We start from the raw sequence: 19528 nt of genomic DNA on the forward strand, positions 1-19528 counted from the left end.
AAGACAGAGGTGCTATCAAACTGTATCTTACTACAGCTTTCACTACTGTTGATCAATGGAGCAGCCATGTTGGAGTTTGAGGTCGGCTTTGTTCGGGGTACTGTGAGGTTTTCCCGAATTTCCGAGTTGGAAATCTGACTTCAGGGGGCGTTCCATTTGATTTCCAAGTGGGAACACGTAAATTCAGACTTCCGAGTTCAAATCAACGCACCATAACCCTGCTTTAGTACCCTACATTGATCCTGAATGGGAGCTCGTTATTCTTGTTCAATGTGTTTTAGATGCCCTTGTAGCTAAATGAGTTGTTGGCATTTGTGCAACAATTTCACCTTGACAAGCTCTTGTATATTGTATTGGAGGAATACAAGGATTGTGATTCTGACCTGAGGCTATGGGTGTGCATTAGTGTGTGTTTGTATGAACATACACAATATGGAATAAGGAACTGTAACCAGACTTAAGCGAGAGAAAAGGTTTTTATTTGATCAACACTATATGACACACATACAGTTCCACAGTACACACCTGTAGCTGGAAAGCTGCTGAATCCATGCAGCTATTTCCAATAGAATGACACAATACAGGGTTCTGCAGTCAGCATCGTCAAATCCTCAGTCACAGTACTTCTATTTAGTGCACACAGACGCATTGGAATGGTTGGAGCACTGATCTACCACTCTCCCTGCCACTGTGTGTGTGTGTGTGTGTGTGTGTGTGTGTGTGTGTGTGTGTGTGTGTGTGTGTGTGTGTGTGTGTGTGTGTGTGTGTGTGTGTGTGTGTGTGTGTGTGTGTGTGTGTTGATGGCAACAAAACTATTTGAATCCTCTAATACTTAACAGATGACTGGACTTTAATGTAATACTCCCAATAAGCAAACACATGCACCTCAAACTAGGCTTAATCTGCTCATATGTTTACTGTAGAAGTGTCAAAACAGGGAAATGCTTCATTGTTTCTCTCATCAGTATGATTTATTTTAAACAGAATATCAAATCACCTCTAGGTAAAAAGCACAGAATTATTATATATTTTTTGGGATTAGTTGTTGTTCCATGCAGGTTGTCGCCTAGGGCAACAAGCCTGTAAGCCAAGAAGGATTTATATTTAATGAGGATGACTCTCACTGGATCCTTATCAGAGTCATGTCAGCCAACACTGACACTTTTAATACCGCACGTCACTCAAGGCGCTCCACGTAATGCCAGGTGGACTGTCCACACACACACACACACACACACACACACACACACACACACACACACACAACAAAAAAAAAAACACAAACACACACACACACACACACACACACACACACACACACACACACACACACACACACACACACACACACACACACACCTCATCATTGCCGGTTGCAATACTGCAGTAGAGCAGATGGTTAGATACAGAGCCCAGATCCTTTCAGAGGTTTAATGGAACGGCGTGGCATCAAAGGGGATCAGAGGCCAGACAGACTGATAGAGGAGAGGTATTTGGTTTGAGCTACTCCCCAGGACATCATGTATTGTTGACATTTCACTTGGGAAACACAAAGAGAGACAGGGCGCCTAAATCCATCTTATCTCTGCTTTGTGTTCAACAGGTTGGAGGCTGGTCCAAGTGGTCTCTGTAAATGGCACAACGAATGGCAGAACACTAGTTTGTATGTGTGCTGGAAACCACGAGAGTGCTTCTTTCCCTGAGTGCTGCAGTAGAGAGGTAATTGTCAACTGTGCATCATCTTGTGACACGTCAGTTCAAAACATTATCAGGTGAAGAGGCAGTCTAGGCCCTTGTCCTCGCTGCTGAATCATTGCCGTTTCTCTTTCATTCATGTTCAACTGATCGCTTTTTCTCTCGCTTTAGTGCCTCGATAAGAACATTTTTGCATTGCAAATAAAACAAAAAATGACCAGTACATTCTATGTCTCAACACTACCAAACTAAAAAGAAAAACATAAAATGTAATGGCAGTGAAGCAAGCATGACATTTTTATGAAGCATTTCAAGAAAATGAGAGGTGACATTATCCATAAAACAAAACCTTTTCTGTCTTAAAATGTTCTTGGCAAACCAAATCCCCCCGTTAATCCAACCCAAGGGCAAAAACACAGTAGCCTGACATTTCCCTGAGTGAGTAGAGGAGAGAAATTGATGGGAGATATTGTGAGGGTAACATAACTTTGATAAGCTACAAGGCAGGTGGGGTGGCAGAGTTTGCAGCATGGGTAGACATCATACCTGCCAACATTTGATTTTCAAAATCCAGGAGATTTGTGTGGAGGCATGGCGGCGCGACCCGGGGGTGGGGTGGGGGGGGGAGATCAACTGCGCAACTGGGTTATAGGTTGCCAGGTTGAGGTGACAAACGGGTTGAACATTGTATATGGTGTGGATTGTGTAAATAGGATGCCCATCATACAAGATTTGGCAACTGGTCAACATTAGAGAAACTGGGCCATGCAAATTACGGGAGTTTCCCGGGAGAAATAAACTGGGAGGGGTACGGGAGATAGGGCTAAAAAAAACGTGAGAAACCCGGGAGTGTTGGCAGCTATGGTAGACATGTTTAATATGTCAAGTATATGACGGACACATTTTTCCTGTCTTCTCTTTTTATGCCTTCATTTGTGGCTCATACAGTACTTCAAAATAGCAAAACGCCTCCATTTTAAGCCATTCAATTCAATTATACTGAAGAACATAATTTGGGTCAGATATTCTGAGAGATGTCCTCGTGTTCTTTCATGTTATACCGCTGTGAGGACCCACAAGGCCTTGTAGTAGTTTGACTGCGTTGGATGCCAGGTGATTACAGAATTTGATAACTCTTATGTATGTTAATTAGAGGGAAAATGTGCACACATTTGTATTTCTTTCCCTCTTTGGTTATTGCCCTATATTTGTTTATATGTTAAATAATCCTCCAAAAGATGTGCAAATAGTTCAAAGAATCATTTTGATCCTGGGCTCTTCTTTTTAATCTATTGTGTAGCAAATTATAATACGATCGATGATAATCTCATAATACTAATAATACTGAAAACCACAACCGTTATACCAAAGTACTTAATTCAAATATAAATAATGTGACTGGAAGTGCTATAGCATAACATACTAAATCAAATTATTATCTACTAGACAACAAATGTGTGTGTGAATAAAGTTTGTTTTAAAATGTGATTTTAAATGTACTTTCACACTGCTAACAGATCAGAGATTGTGCTTTAAATCTGCACTAATCAATATTTACAGACATAACTGATCAAATGGCAATGCGCAATGTGAAAAGAGTTTGTTGTATTGAACACACAGACCATTATCACCCAACTCCGCAGTTCCCCTCTAGATCTGCAGGCCTTTTAGTCTATTTTAACTCATACATAGTTAGCGAGTGATGGTGAACATTCATTCAAACCTTTATTTAACCAGGATGAAAAACTCCTTGAGATTACAAATCTCTTTTACAAGAGTGTCCTGGCAAGTGGCAGTAGCATGGGTTCAAATAAATACAAAGACAATAACAAGTAAAAAACAGACACACTTTCACTCATCATATTCAAACAACAATGTCGTCATAAAAAAAAAAAAACTGGGTCCTAAATCGTTTTAAAAACAATGACAGACTGCCTTTCTGCAAGGTCCTTTAAAAAGCCTTTAAGTAGTTCATTCTGAAGCTGATTCCATGCAGATGGTGCTGCAAAATGAAAAGCCTTTTTGCCAAAGTCAGTGCGGGCTTTAGGGACTGACAATAAAAACAGATCCTGTGAACGCAAGTGATATGTCCCTGCAGACCTCGGGAGGATGTAAGCGTTCAGATAAGGAGGAAGTAGTCCTAATACTGCTTTATAAATAAAAAGATGCCAGTGCATCCAACGCCTAATTGAGAGGGAGAACCACTCGACCCGAGAGTACTGCAAACAGTGATGAGTATGAGATTTTAAGTTTGTGATGAATCTTAAGGCTCCATGAAACACCGTGTCCAAAGCATGAAGACACTGGGAGGTTGAATACATAGTGGAGCTTTAGCGGCTACGGAGACATTTGACTATAGATTGCCATCCGTTTGAAATGGCTTTACAATATAAATTCTAATTGCTCTTTTTTCATACAACTTCAAATGTCATCAAAATCTGTCAAGGAATTAAATCTCCCTCCCCTCTTTCCCTCTCAACACTCCCGCACGCATCACCCCTTTCTTTTCTACCGTTCTCTCCCAGCACTTCCCGCACATCGCCTAACACGTCCCCTCCTTCTCTGCCGCTCTGTTTGTTAAACATCTTGGCTAATGAAGCTGCTTTTCCTCCGATTTCTAAATACACTCGTGATTAGCATCCACACATACCTGCAGGCTTCCAGAGCTCATGTGTTGTTGGCTCGGTCTTCCACTGATTAAATAAATCGGTCGACAATTTGAATAACCGTTTAACAGCCAAAAGATTTATAATTCATTGTTCATGTGCTACTCCCGAGGCGGAGGGAGAGTCGGGGGAAGACTGGGAGAGAGCAGGGGGAAATTTCAAATGGTGCCATGCTACAGTAAAATGATTTGTGATGCAAATATATATATCTAGTGAGCTCAATTTATAGCATTGCACACAGAGTTAACACTTAAGTTAACACTTAAAAATAAAAAAAACTTGTCTAGACACGAATGTTCCTTGGCGGGCCAATTGGAAACTGTGAGCCGCTCTGTGACTGACTTCACATGTTGCTAATTATAGCTAACTGCTCTCTTTACTCTTGTTTTCTCCCAAACACATCGGCACCAATTAGGCAACATTATTCAAACATTTTCTGACAGCCGCTGTGTACTGTAGATCTCACTGTAGCACCCCTGTCACTCTGCTGATTATGCACACTCCTCGAAATGAAACATCCACAAACGCAAACCTCCCTCTCCAGGCACACCGAGTGACGAGGTAGTGTACACACTGGATCGGACTTGAGTCAACATCATTACTGCTCGCGACTCCTCTCTGGAGTGAAGTGAAAGCTGACAGCTTTAATCCCCAGGTCTACAGTAAGGACCCCACGTCTTCCTCACATCCTCACCACACGTCACATTTGGCAATGAGGCGTCTTGGTCAACAGGAGAGCAAACATTCAGATGCACACAAACACACATGTAGGCTACAAGATAGACATACATATTTATGAGATCTCTTTGACTCTCAAACCACAAACTGCAGGGGCTACACCAGGAGTTCATGTCTTCAGCCTACTGTTTTCCTGTCAGAACACTGGGAAGTCACTGACTTTATTTCAATCTCTTTCTGGTCTATCTAGGTTTACCACATCTTTATCTTGCCCTTCACCACCCCCCCCCTCCTTAAGTCCTCCTCTCACTCACCTGCCTGCCTTTCCCTCCTCTCCTTCCTGCCATTTTGGTCATATCATGTTCTCTTTGCCTTTTCAATAGAAAGAGATGGAGAGCGTGGGGAAGGTGTGCCGTAGCTTCCTTTGACAATTATTTCTTGTGTCCCTGGGGACCAATAACGCTTATGCAATACTATAAAGCCATATTGTTTATTTTTGGGTGTACAGTATGTACCACAAGCCCTTTCCCATTTCCCAAATTGTGCATCCCCAATTCCTCTCCACAGGAGATTCGAGCTGAGCAGGCGAGGAAGAGACTCGAGGAGAGAGGAGTCGAGGCAACAGGCATTTAACAAACAGGAGACACATTTGACATATCGGAGCCCTATTTTAAAAGCGACGTCAATTAAATAAGACGTGCAGCACAGCTGCATCAGCTGTTCATTGTTCAGCAGGACAGTGTTCATGACAACTTTGATATTTACTTTGAATTCAATTCACGACGTGGTGAGAGAATAATGAGAATGTATGGGTGTCGTACATTTTTATTTGTTGTATTTTAGTGTAAACACTGTATGGAAAGAACTGAAATATGCAGGCTATAATAAACAAACTCACCTTATCTACAGTATCTATTATTGATGCGTGGATCAGCGCTTTATGTGAATCGTGTATAGGCTTTAAATCCTCCACCTCCATTTTGAAGTTTAAATTAAGTTTCCATGTTGAATGGTGCTTTTAGTTGACAAAAGACGGCACCTGAATACTAACTCTGGAGAAAAATTTTATTTGATAAATTGCACTAAGAACAACTTAACACTGACCTGAAAAAAACAAAAACAAAAAAACAGGCTAGTTACAGGCGGAACAGAGAACGACGGTGAAACAGACTTAATTTCAACAAGAGAGGGAACCAACTGAAACACTGACTTTCAGTCTGGTAATAATTAACCCTTTTAAAATTATTATTAGTTGATTATTAAAATTGATTAATCAAATCATTTCATCCATATTTAGCACGACTAGTGAAAATAGATTTTGATGAGACTGACCAACAGGGTGATAGGGTTTAGCGTGAGAAATTTAAGTAGAGAAAACCGAGTTGCTCTGTTGCCTCTCTGTCAGATCATCCCAAACATAAGGGCAGTTTTATGGAACAAAGCACCAATATGCTGTGGAATCCTGCATGATGTGATCAACTTCATTCACTTATCCGGTTATCCAATTATCCAGCTGATGTGCATGACTGGGGAAGTCTGTGCTGAAATCAGGATTCTGTTGGCAATAAGCGGAAACGTAAACACTTTTTGTTCCCTTAATTGGAAACACACAGGACAACTCATTCTATTTGTAAACAATTTATGCTTTAATTACATGCAACTAGTGAGTGAGACATGGGTCATGCTATATTCTAAAAGTAAATTTAAGTTAAATTATTTAACTATTATTTTTTCTTTAGTGGATGATTAAAGTTGAACCCATTGTTGTATATTATACACAATGCTGCCAGTTCTACACTAATCCAGGTTAAATTACTTAAAAAAAAATATAGTACAATAAAGGAAGATACAGTGTCTAATGTGCAGTCTAGAGGTGCCAGGCTTCCCTGTATCCAAGGGCTCCTAACATCTTTGCCCCCTCCCCCTCCACTTTGCCCTCCATCAGCACCTCCTGAATATCTTCCTCCTCCGTCACCTCCCCTACTGCCTTTCTCAGATTTCACTCTACCATAATCCAATCAGTCTCATTTAACATTTAAATTGAATCTCAGTAGGGGCCTTTTGGACAAAAGAGTAGGAAAATGGGGAGGGAGCAATAACCATCCAGACACTTTTTTCTTGAAGCTTCCTTTTGTTTTTGTCATGATCTAGTGGCAGAGAGAATACCGTTTGTGCCCATGTGTCCGTTTGTGTTTACCGGCGTATGTGTGTGCATGGGTGTGTGTGGTGCGCATATTGTGTGTGAGAGGCATGCCTCCAGCGCATTGCAATGACAGGCAGCCTAATGAAAAGCTGGGTTCTGATTGACTGGCTGACAAAGCGGCCCACTGCATAATTATGTCTTGAATAATAGATGCCCATACTTACACTTCCATGGCCGCACTAGCCTAGCCAACTCAGTCTTTCTAATAGGCCAGCAAAGCTCATGAAGCTTAGCTTAGTCATGACCAGGCATGCTCCACATTCACAGATTGCTGATAATAGCGTGCACATGTTGCAATATTAATCTTATCTCAGAGTATAAGAATTAAGAGTTGTGCTAGCCGATACCTATGTCAATCACCCTTGCCCCAAGCAAAAACACAATCTCTAGCAGCACAGCCTTAATAGCAGCAGCTTGCAATGTCAGCCCCAGCTTGACAACTACCTCTAATTTCATTAGAGCCATCTTCTCCAGTTGCAGCAGTGTTATAGACCTCTCACCTTGCTTCTTTGAGCAGCCAACAGAGTTTTATATTAGTTACATACCAAAGCTAAACTGTATACATTCACAGGCATTCCACATGACCACAACTCCCTTTTTTGTTTCCACTTAAGAGTACTCTGACCATAGTACTTGAGCATGCAGTAGCATTAGTTACTAATCCTGCAATATATGCATTATTACGGCTTCATAACGCTGCTTTTTAATAAGGTTGACTCCCTTGAAGGCTACATTGGTATAGTAGTAGAACCTTCATGATTTTAAACATTGAAAATCACGCGATTAAGTTGAAATGGTTAACTTGTTAGCAAAGAGTTGCATATTTACACATCCAGCAGACACAAAGGAACATTAGTATTCATTTGGAGACACAGCTTTGACCACCTAGCAAATCTAAGTCCAAAATTCACTCTCCTGTTTGCTCTGTTTAGGCCTCCATCTCCTGAGGGAAATATCTGGCTCTGTAGCTGCTAAAGCCACTGTGTTACCCTGCTAGTCGCTAACTTAAGTCTGCCGTTGCTGGGCATGTAAGTTTTTTTTTATTTGTATCTACCCTTCACATCTACCTACTGCATATGGAAATGAGGTTGATTTGAGTGGTGAGATTGAACCAACTTGTGGGCCATAAAACCAAAAAAGGAGCTCCAAGGAGCTATAACGGTCTATAGAGCTGAGGGGAACTGCAGAGCCAGGAGATAATACTCTGTGGCTTTGTCACTATGAGCAACACCTTTTACATTACACTTAATCAACTGATCCATGCATAACAAAAATTATTTGGAGCAGCTTTAAATTCTGTTTTATTCATGTTGCTAGCCACATTGGCCACTACAAATCTTCATCTTGTGCAGTATTCTGCTGCTAGAATCTTGACATCCCCACATCCTTAACAGGCTTCCATTCATGTGACTTCAATGTGTGTCTAAGTAAGGTAAAGTCCGCACAAAAGTTAAAAAGGTCCCGTGGCTTGAAAATTTCACTTTGACGTTTTTTAACATTAATATGAGTTCCCCCAGCCTGCCTATGATCCCCCAGTGGCTAGAAATGGCGATAGGTGTAAACCAAGCCCTGGGTATCCTGCTCTGCCTTTGAGAAAATGAAAGCTCAGATGGGCCGATCTGGAATCTTGCTCCTTATGAGGTCATAAGGAGCAAGGTTACCTCCCCTTTCTCTGCTTTGCCCGCCCAGAGAATTTGGCCCACCCATGAGAGAGAGACATCATGGCTTTCAAACGAGCAAAGTGGCAGTTGGTCAAGGCCACACTCCCACTCTATACCTTGCCCCCCCCCCCCTCCTCCTCAATAGCTACTGACACAGAAATGGCACATACTAAGGAATGCTCATTGTGGGACTAGTGGCTGTAATTCTGCACTAAGGCACTAATTTCGGGAAAGAGACTTCAGATACAATATTAGGAGACCACTGAGGTCTATATAAAAGCATCCAAAGAGCACCATGTCATGGGACCTTTAAAAAGATTTAATAGTGCAGAATCAGGCACAGAGGAACTTGAGGAAGGCCAACTTTTGGCCCGAAACTGATTCTGCATTAAATATTGTTTTCAGAGCGAGCATTTAAGTATTGTGCAGACTTTACCTTATTTGAACATTTACTTTTTTGTCCTGCACCAGCAACTACACGGATGTGCACAACATTGTCTTTTTTTGAAGCAATGTGCGTCTACCAACACACATGACAAAGCCTCCTATTCTCTGCATTTTACCTTGTTGCAACGCATAAACTACCAAGCAATCGCCAAACATGCGCTGATGTCTTCAAAAACAGACTTAAAACCAGTATGTTTCTCTATTGATGGTACTTCAAACTTAATCTCACACAAACACTGGGAGCAGCTGAGGCTCTAAAGCAAGGTGAGATCGATACTACTATCTCAAGATGTTTCTATTGGGTTTTTCTCAAATTAGTTTGTGGTCTTTTTATGCTCTCCACTTTTGTCTACCCACCTTCAGTTGTATCCATGGTAACAGATATACGCCACTGACATCACAGGAATGTGAGAATGATGACTGTCATCACAACAAAAAGGTGATGATGACTAATTTGGCAGTGATGTATTCATAGGCTTTGGGAAAAAAAAAAGATATCTATTAAATGTCCCATTTTGTAAAATGTGAGACTTTCATAAAGAAAGAAAGAAGCTTTTACTCTAATATCAAGGATTTTGTATTACATTAAAAACACATTCATTTTAATGTCAAAGCTGTGAATCTTGTCACTCCATGTGAGCATATTGGACAGGATATTTGAACACGGGAAGTGCACAGCTCCCACAGGGACAATGCTAACAGGTGGATGCTGGGGGTGAGAGCAAAGGAAAATTCATGCAGAGAAAAGTGCCTGAAGAGGCCGCAAAATAGCATCAACATGAGCAGGTAAGCACTGGGGCAGTCAAACCATTAGAGAATATAGCTGACATGGAAAACATCACCACACACACAAACATTTCACTGAAGTTGTGTGCCATAATATAGTCACAAAGTCACTGTGTTAACAAGGTATCTGCAGCAACAGACACTCTGGCATAAAAGAAAAAAAAAAAAAAAAAAACATCACCTGTGATATATAGCCCTTGTTTATTTTGTTCTTTCGCAACTCATAACTGAGATTTTCAACAACTAACTGAAAGAAGCATGATGCTAAATTTGCCAAGTTGTATTGGTCAGAAATTCGGCACAGCAGTCAGTTCAGCACTACACAAAAAGGTAGAATGTACCGTTAGTCCCAGTTCTTTCACTTTGTCCTGTCCAATCCTCACATAGCCCTTGTGATTAATGCACAACCATCTCAGTGTCACTTCCTCCACTACCAACTAGAGGTGTGAATGGGTTCATGATGTGACTCAAGATGATGATAACAGTCTTCATATCTCAGGCACTGCTGAATTAATGCATTGAGTCAAACATTAAATTTTGAATCTCAGTTGAAAATATGCAGGCTTCTCTGTTATTAGAAATGCCTGGCAGTCATAACTTATAATACTTTTTCTGTCAAATAATGTAATTCACTTTAAGAGTGTAGCTCCTGCTCCCTTGTCTCTGCAACTGTCATCATAGTTAAGGGTTCATGTCATGTGTCCCACTAGCTCTTCTTCAAATAAACCAAACAACTTCTTTTTTTAACTGCCCAAACGGTTTACCAGTTCCAGTTACGAGCCAAGTCTGCAATTGTGGTCTAGCCACCAGCATGGCCACCCAATATCAAATGTAACTTCAACCCCAATCTGCCCATATTAGAAAGTACTGCTCAGCCTGGGACTCCTTTTACTCTCCTCCCTTCAACCAAAATGAAGTCAGCTTTTTACTCCAAAAAAGGGTGGAGTCTTAAAAATGTGAACATTATTTTACTCTTGCCCACCTTTAGGCATAACCAAGAATGTATCTTACAGCCAAGAAACTTCCGTACTACATCATCTCTACTCTGCTAATAACTAACAAGCCTGTTAGCCAAAACATTTAGCTAACTGCCTTAACTCTGAACCTGTGAGATGCAAGCTCAATTAAAATTAAAGCTGCAAGCAGCGATGGACGGGCCCTCGCGCCTCTGCGTGCGTCGGGTTACCGGCGGACGCCGCTCCTTGCGGCCGTGCATTCGCGCGGCACTCATACGCCGCAAATCGTCAACAATGAAAAGGGAACACCCCGCCGAGTTCAACGATACCTCACACAAGACTCTACGTCATGAGGTTCATTAGCTGTGAAAGGGGGCGTGGCCAAAGCATAGGGTGCGGGCCAACAATCACCAATAAAAAAGGAAGTCTCTGCTGAGTTCAATGATACCTCATACAAGACTCTACTTTAGATGGGTCAGCATTTATGAAAGGGGGCGTGGCTTAAGCATAGGGGGCAGGCCAAACCATCACCAATGAAGAAGGAAGTCTCTGCTGAGTTCATTGATACCTCACACAAGGGTCTATCTTAAACGGTTCAAATTTTATGAAAGGGGCGTGGCTTAAGCATAGGGGGGCGGGTCAAACCATGACCAATTAAAAACGAAGTCTCTGCTGAGTTCAATGACACCTCACACAAGACTCTACCTTAAACGGTTCAAATGTTATGAAAGGGGGCGTGGCCTGAGTAAGTGGGCGTGGTCATATTATTGGGGTGGCTCAGTATCACATGTAGACCACACATTCTAAGTTTCATGTAAATCGGATGATGTTTCTCATATAAGGCAGATTTCCTGTGGCCAGGGGGGGCACTATGACCAAAAGTCAATTTTGGCCTGTAGGTGTCCTCAGGCCCGGACCCTTGTCCATCGTGAGAAATTTCGGGCAGATATGACAACGTACACTCAAGTTACAACAACTTCTTTGTTCATCGCTAAACACTCAAAATGCCCGCCACGCCACGCCCACACCGTCTTACGAAAAGTTTTTCTTTTAATAACTTTTCATCGTTAAGGTGTTGGGATGGTACAGACCAAGTTTGAAGTCCATCGGATGAAATCTCTAGGAGGAGTTCGTTAAAGTATATCACCTTGACTTTTAGGCCTACTTCCTGTTGCCACTAGGGGGCGCTATGACTTTAAGTAAATATCGGCCTTTATTTGTCCTCAGGGTTGGACTCTTATGAATCCTGAAAAGTTTCAAGCCAGTTGGACAACGTACACTCGAGTTACACCCACTTCCTGTTTCGGTGGCGAAACGCACAAAATGGCTGCCCCGCCACGGCCACGCCCTCTGACGACAAGTTATTCTTTTAACAACTTTTCATCTTTAACATCTTAAGATGGCACAGACCGAGTTTGAAGTTGATCAGATGAAATCTCTAGGAGGAGTTCGTTAAAGTACGACATGTGGAAATGGCCAAAATCGCACTAATTTCGAACTTTGAAATCAAAATGGCGGACATCCTGTTGGGTTTAGGGTATGGCTCTAATGAAGTTTTTTGTACATCTTGACATGTTACATATGTGTACCAAGTTTCGTGAGTCTACGTTAAACACACTGCAGGGGCTAAATCTTTTTAACTTTCTAGGGGGCGCTAGCGAGCCATTTTTGTGCGCCTATTTCCAAAACCCTTAAAATACGTAGATTTTCACCAGACTTGATGCGACCGCCAAATTTGGTGAGTTTTTGAATATGTTAAGCCCCTCAAAAAGGCGATTCATTTGATGGGAAAATAATTCCTTCAGTTTCAATAGGGCCTTCGCCGCTGTCGGCACTCGGGCCCTAAAAATAGCTTACTTGATAGCAGAGTAAGTTTGAATACCACAGTGCTATATGATTGCAAAGATTGGCCTTAATTTGGCTCCTGGGGGATGGGGATGATGATGAGGATGAGGATGAGGATGGGGATGGGGATGATGATGAATAGGTGTCATAGAAAACTACAATTACTGTATTGGAAGTTACTGTAAGTCAGCCATACCAGGTTTATGATAATTCTTTATTAAAATAAATGCCAATGGGGAGACGTAACTATACCAGTGCAAACAAGTTTGTTTCAAGATGTTTTCTTAAAAGTGTCATTTATCATGCACGAGAAGCTCCGTCTGTCAAGCTGTCGACACATACCTGAATATCCTGAAAATACCTCGAAAATTAGATTTTTTTTTTGTCATATCTTTAAAAAGGAGAAAACCTTCTTTTTTTAACTTAATATGCCCAAGAATGACTTGGCAATTTGGCTTTTCAGTGATGCATGACCTCCTGACCTTCACCAGTAAACATCGACAAGACTTGACTCTCCCAACGCAAGCGTCTGGTGCCGCTTCAGCCTCCCCCCCCCGCTTCAGCCTCCCCCCCCCCGCTTCAGCCTCCCTTCCCTGCTGTCTGCTTGCGCTTCACTGACCTGTAACAAGCAATGAAGTCCCAACAGGGACACGCGAGCTAGCTAACCAGAGAATAAAATGTCTTCAAACAGAAACTCTCAGCCGAGTGAAGAAGTGATCACGACGCATAACACTGCTGCTTTGTCATATACTGTAGAATACGGCTTCTTTGGGCTGCTTATCTGAATTGTCTCGCAGCACCCTTTGTTGAATCAAAGCACATCCCTCCATCACTTGAAGCTATGAATAGGTGGGTATGAGATGGGGATTGGTTTTTGATGGAGGTTCGGGAGTAAGTTTTGAAGGTTGGAAATTACAGCACATGGCAAAATAATTGTTGCGTCATTGGCATGCATGATTAACCTTTTCAACCTGATACAGATATAGATCATTCTGTGCTACTCTGGTATTTTTTACATTTATTTCTAGTTTCTCCTCTTAATGCTGGCTTGGCCTCTGTTCCTGCCCTCGTGTCACTCGTTATTGCCGAGATGTGACACACATGGTTGTTTTTTTATATCCTGGTGTGGTTGGCTACTCATGGGTGACTAAATGCCAGATGCGAGTGCAATTAGGACTGCATAGCCATAAACCGGATTACTAACCGCTATATGATTGTTCCTGTATGCTTCCGTAAGCGTGGCTTTGTGTGGGGCGCTTGTGTGCTCACATGTGCATATCTGTCCGCGCAGACGGGGTTGCATAAAGAGTGAAAGGAGCATCTTTCACTTTTTGTTTTTCTTGCACTCTGTCTTTTTGTTTATGCTGTGCATTTGCTTATGCATACACAAGTGTGACAAAATGTCTCTATGTATGAGGATGAAAGACCCGGTAAGACAAATAGAAAGAAAGAGAAAGCGACAGATGAGGGCAAAAAAAACATGAAGTTACTCATGTCTGCCCGTTTGCTTGCATTAGTGTGTCTCTTTCCTGTCTGAATGTAGCCCACACAGCGGGCGGACCACATTAGTGACAGTTTTTGGTGATGAAGAAGACAGGAAAGGAGAGATAATGTGCAGAATTTGCATAATAGTTTCCCACAACTTGGCTGAAAGGTCCCTGTAAATCTTTGCTGTGTAACACAAGGTTATTAGTCCTAAGCCCTTTTCCAGGTCTGCCTGATAAACAGTATTGGGTCAGACACTTGTGATGAATGTACCCTACTTTGAGCGGCCTCTGCACTTTCTGGTTTTTCTTTTATTTATTTACCATGACTGTTCCACTCGGGTTTCCTAAATAAAGTCAGTCTCATTATGTGCGTTTGAATTTAAGTTATTATTGGCCGGGAAGGGAGTCTACCAGCACTGTAATTCACTACCTGCAGACTCCATTTCCCAGGGCGAACTCAGAACTGAACTCACTGGCAACGAATCAGCACAAGATAAATCAACTGGTTTGCCGTCACCATGGTAACTATGCATGATATAATTAACTTTCCTCTTTTCAATACACCCAGGTATAAAAACCTACTAAATAAAATATGTGATTAATACTTTTGTCCTAACAATATGTAAATATATAGACGCACCTACCAGGCTGTGGAGTTTGGGAGAGTTTGCTCGATGTTTATTTTCACAGGGAGCGCTTTATGAATGATTTAACTTTACTTTTTCAAATTCACAAACACACCCACTCATAGGCCCAATCCCAAAGTCCGGACTCAGATTCACGGACTTTGGTGCGCGTTCTCGCGAAATTCGTAAGGGCTTAGGGTTGTCCCAATGTGGAATTTCAAAGGGCGTGAGGGTTTACCGAGCCCTTTACCGAGCCCTTTCCGTGAGTCTGCATCGATGCAGACTTCACCAAAGGGAATTACCCACAGTTCAAAGTGTTGTGACGTTTACCGCGGAGACAATAGGGAAATCCGGAAATTACAAAGGTAAACAACAGCACGACACACGACCCCGGAACGGACCAACCTGGGGCCTATTGCACAAAAGTAGAATAAAGAAATCCAGGATAAATGAAAAAGCACAGCTTGACTTAGTGTGATCCGCTCATCGCGGCTTAATCGGTTGCACGTTTGCCGAGCCAGGATAAGTAGGTGAAGCTATGTCAAGCCAGGAGTAGATAGCTGGGATAAGTGCACGTTCACGGATTTCTTAATAGACCACGGTATCGATCACAGATTTACTGATGCAGAAATGGAAAAGACGCGTGCAGCATATGTTTCACCCGCTGAGCAGCAGCTTCTAATGGAAATGTACGAGGAGGTGAAACATATAATATGCAAAAAGGGAAATACGGCTGTTATCAAACGGAAAAAAAAGCCCGACAGACAATAGCGGACCGACTGAATACGTATGGAGTTAAAAAAAAATCTACTCAGTCACTCCACGTTTTAATTGCTTTAATATGCTTGTTTTATGTGTTGGTTTCATTGCTGTATCTGTTTTTATGCGCTAAATGTGCTGGTTTTAGTGTAAAGTGTCTTTGAGTAGCCTGTAAAGCACTATATAAATAAAAAAAAAAATATTCTTGTTCCTGGGAAATTTATAAGGACTAGGCTTAATTTCAAAGCTTATTCATAATGCGAGAATATGTTTTACAACCATATGCACAGATCTTCATAAGCTATGTCTAATTCTAAATATCTTTCTACAATTAATGTTCATACAGAACAAGCATGACCGGACAAAAACTAGAAAAAGAAGTGACTTCAATACACGCTGTAAGCATATCTGTAAAACAATGTAGCCTGTTATTATTCATGTTTTTTTTTTCTCACTCCCAAGCTCCAAGATAACAAGTGACAGCACCAAAATAAAATGATTAAGAAGGACATTTGATCAGGTGCCATTATCGTCGTTATTGATGCTAAAAGTCCGCTTTTAGAGTCCGCTGCACGGTGTGGGAGGATCCCCCTGCCTCCCCCCGCCTCCCCGCGTTGCACGGGCGGGGGCACATTTCACGGGGACAGCAGCGGAGGAAAAGCCCATTTCCTCCGTATCGTCCCACTTTTTACCATTACCATCTCAACAACTGCAGTAGTAGGATTTAAATCAAACTCGTGACAGCAATAGTGACAAGTAATGCATGTTAATGAAAATAAAGCAGAACACATTCAGAAGACAACGGAATAACTGTTAAACACGTTTATTTCGGATCAGAGCGTCAGCTGATTTAACACATAAGACTCCAGGATTAATCTTAGCCTGGCTGTTAGCCTGCTCTGGACCAGGCTAGCTGCAAAGGATAAATCGCCATGGTTACTTGGCTGGGTTTAATTCAACCTGCTTTTGTGCAACCAAGTCAAAGCTAAATTCATCCAGGATAACCTGAATATCCCGGCTTAATCCCTTATCCTGGTTTTGTGCAATACCCCTCTGTTGTCCAGCTTGTAAAACAAGAGTTTGGAATCAGGTAGCCGTCTCCTGGGCCTTGGCCGTGTGGAAAGCAACACACTTAAAATGAAAATTCCCAAACCGGCAAGTGTCAGCAACATCTTTGTTATTAAACGTTGCCAAGGTAACATGTGATCTGTCCCAATCCCATTTCTACCTATCTGAGCCCATGTGGGCTCACACACTCGCTCACTTAGTACCTAAGATCAATTAAGTCTGTGAGTCCTTAGTCCTCAGGGCTCACTTTGGGATTGGACCATACAGTCCTTCCTCATATTCCAAGAACAACAAACAAATGTCCCTGTAAAGATTTTTGGGATCTTTCAAAACATTGTATTTTACACTGCATGAAAAGTGGGATTTTCGTCAGTAAACGGCACTGTAGATTGTCGTGGAACTTCAGGTTTACGACTGTACACGTCAATTTACAGGCAACACTGAAAACTGCCATGAATTGTCGGAAATTAACGTGGGCCTTGCTTGGCAGTTGTCCCCCCCCCCTAATTCTAGGGGAGGCTTTAAGGTTTACGGGAGACGAAAATCCCACTTTTCATGGAGTGTTAGCTGAAGACAAGTAGAGTCTTACTCCGAGTGTAACTGTCTTCAGTGAATCAGGCTCATGCGTTTGCTTTTCTCGCCACCTAATCATATAATTAAAGCTTTTCCAACAATCTAAATTACACCTCAGATGTGTTGCAACAGACACACACATACTGCACATTTTCACACAACACAATCTGTGATCATACCATAATGCGGATTAGCCGGGAGCAATTTATGAAAACATGCTTTGATGGTGCTAATTGAACGTACAGTATGAATGACAATGTTCACACACTAGTAGAAAATTTAGCACACCGTACTGTATCTACAAATGTACTCAAATATTTGTGAAGAACAATGTTCACTGTGGCCTCCGTCATGACAAAGATAACTGTGTGTGTGTGTGTGTGTGTGTGTGTGTGTGTGTGTGTGTGTGTGTTGTGTGCCTCCATCCGTCCGTAAGTCATGTCCCTTAAGGAGCTTCAGCCTTATGCCACTATGACTGGAGCAGTGCATATAAGAAGGTATGACATGCATGTGCACACATTCATCCATATGAATGTTTTTGTGTGTGCACCAGCGATTGGTATTTACTTGTGTGTGTGTGCATGCAAGTCACAGGATAAGGTTGAGAGGTTAGTGGCAGAGCGGTGCCCGAGATTGAGCACACAATGCCACGTTACCTGAACCTTATGAGAGGTGAAAAGGTGGGGGGGGTTCAGAGAAGTCAAAGAAAAGTACAGAAAAAGATCTTTGGAAAAGATGCACGTCATCTGTATTTCCTCTTCACATTTTCCTACCTGGAACAAAAACATATTGCAGTAAAACTTCAGTCACTGAAGAGCTTAAAAGAAGAGAGAAAGTTCTACTGGGTGGAAGAGTTGTTGTAATGTGTAAAAGTATAAGACAGCAGAGCAACCTCAATGAAGTTTACTCTGCAGACAACAAAGAACCAGCGGAGTAATTTTCCTCTCTGCTCGCTAAAAGGCTTTAACTTCCTTTTTTCCTGCCTTAGTCATCCACTGTGCTAACAACACACTGATTCCTTTGGCAAGTGGAGCCATTATGCTATTCTCCATGTGTGGGCTGTGATCAGGTGCACTGTGGCCAAGATGGTGTGTGTGTGTGTTTATGCGTGTGTGTGTGTTTATGCAGTCCATGCTGGCACTGGCTTTAACAGGTGGGTGTAAGAGAGAGAGAGAGAGAGAGAGAGAGAGAGAGAGAGAGAGAGAGAGAGAGAGAGAGAGAGATCAATCTGCCATTCCCTCTTTCATTGCTTAGTGTTACAGCCAGTTACTATTCTACTCATTCATTAACACCCACATCTGAAGAAAATGAGAATATGACAAAAAAGAAAGAAATAAAGTCACTGGCATAAAAGCATTGGTTCAAGTGGACATATTTACCTGGAATAATAAAAAGTTTATCCACTAGCGACTTAAATTTGTATCGTCACCATCTGGATCTGGCTAAAGAGGTCAGCATATCTTCTACTAAGCACAAAGTTTTGTCAGTGCATTAATAATTTAACATTTGCATTCTTAGGTATAGCATTTTTTTCACACTGTAGCAACAGCAAGCACTTTTAACAGAGTATCTGGGTTGATTTTAAATGCACAGACATAAATAACTAACTCAGATGACCTCAGGAACAACCATGAGCGTAGACTTCTGTATATAATGAAAATAAATTATGAATCAACTGGGCTTTGTATTATTCAGGCTCAGAACTCACACATCACCCAGTTTAGTTAGATTCATATTCTGCATAACCAATGCCAGATCATGTAAATTGCACTTACCTGTCCAGGGGAAACATAATGGGTGAACTCAGCACTTCTTCAATTATAATTCCCCGGGTCTGCCTGAAGATCCAGTGATCCCAGTGCGTTATGGCCACTGTTGAAAACAAAATAAAAATAATTGAAAATTAAGTCAGTATTTTGATAAAAACAACTTCAGGAGAATAAACGGGAGAATAAGGTGGTATTTAAGGAAAAGAAAAAAAAAACACAACATGAAATTATCCATGTCATAATGAGGTATTGGAAAGTGTGCATGTACACCTTCAATGTAAGATACTATTGCTAAATAGACTACATACA

General features: G+C 41.7%; 1 protein-coding gene across 1 annotated transcript in view; it reads right to left on the minus strand.

Moving 5' to 3' along the window:
* adgrb2 (adhesion G protein-coupled receptor B2) overlaps positions 1 to 19304 on the minus strand; it is a 292014-nt gene extending 272710 nt beyond the window's left edge. Inside the window, exon 1 of the mRNA XM_039819389.1 lies at positions 19226 to 19304. The gene's annotated coding sequence lies outside the window, so the exon portion shown is untranslated. The remainder of the gene's footprint in view (positions 1 to 19225) is intronic.
* Positions 19305 to 19528: the final 224 nt, after the last annotated feature.

This window comes from Perca fluviatilis, chromosome 13, assembly GCF_010015445.1.
Source record: "Perca fluviatilis chromosome 13, GENO_Pfluv_1.0, whole genome shotgun sequence".
NCBI lineage: Eukaryota > Metazoa > Chordata > Actinopteri > Perciformes > Percidae > Perca > Perca fluviatilis.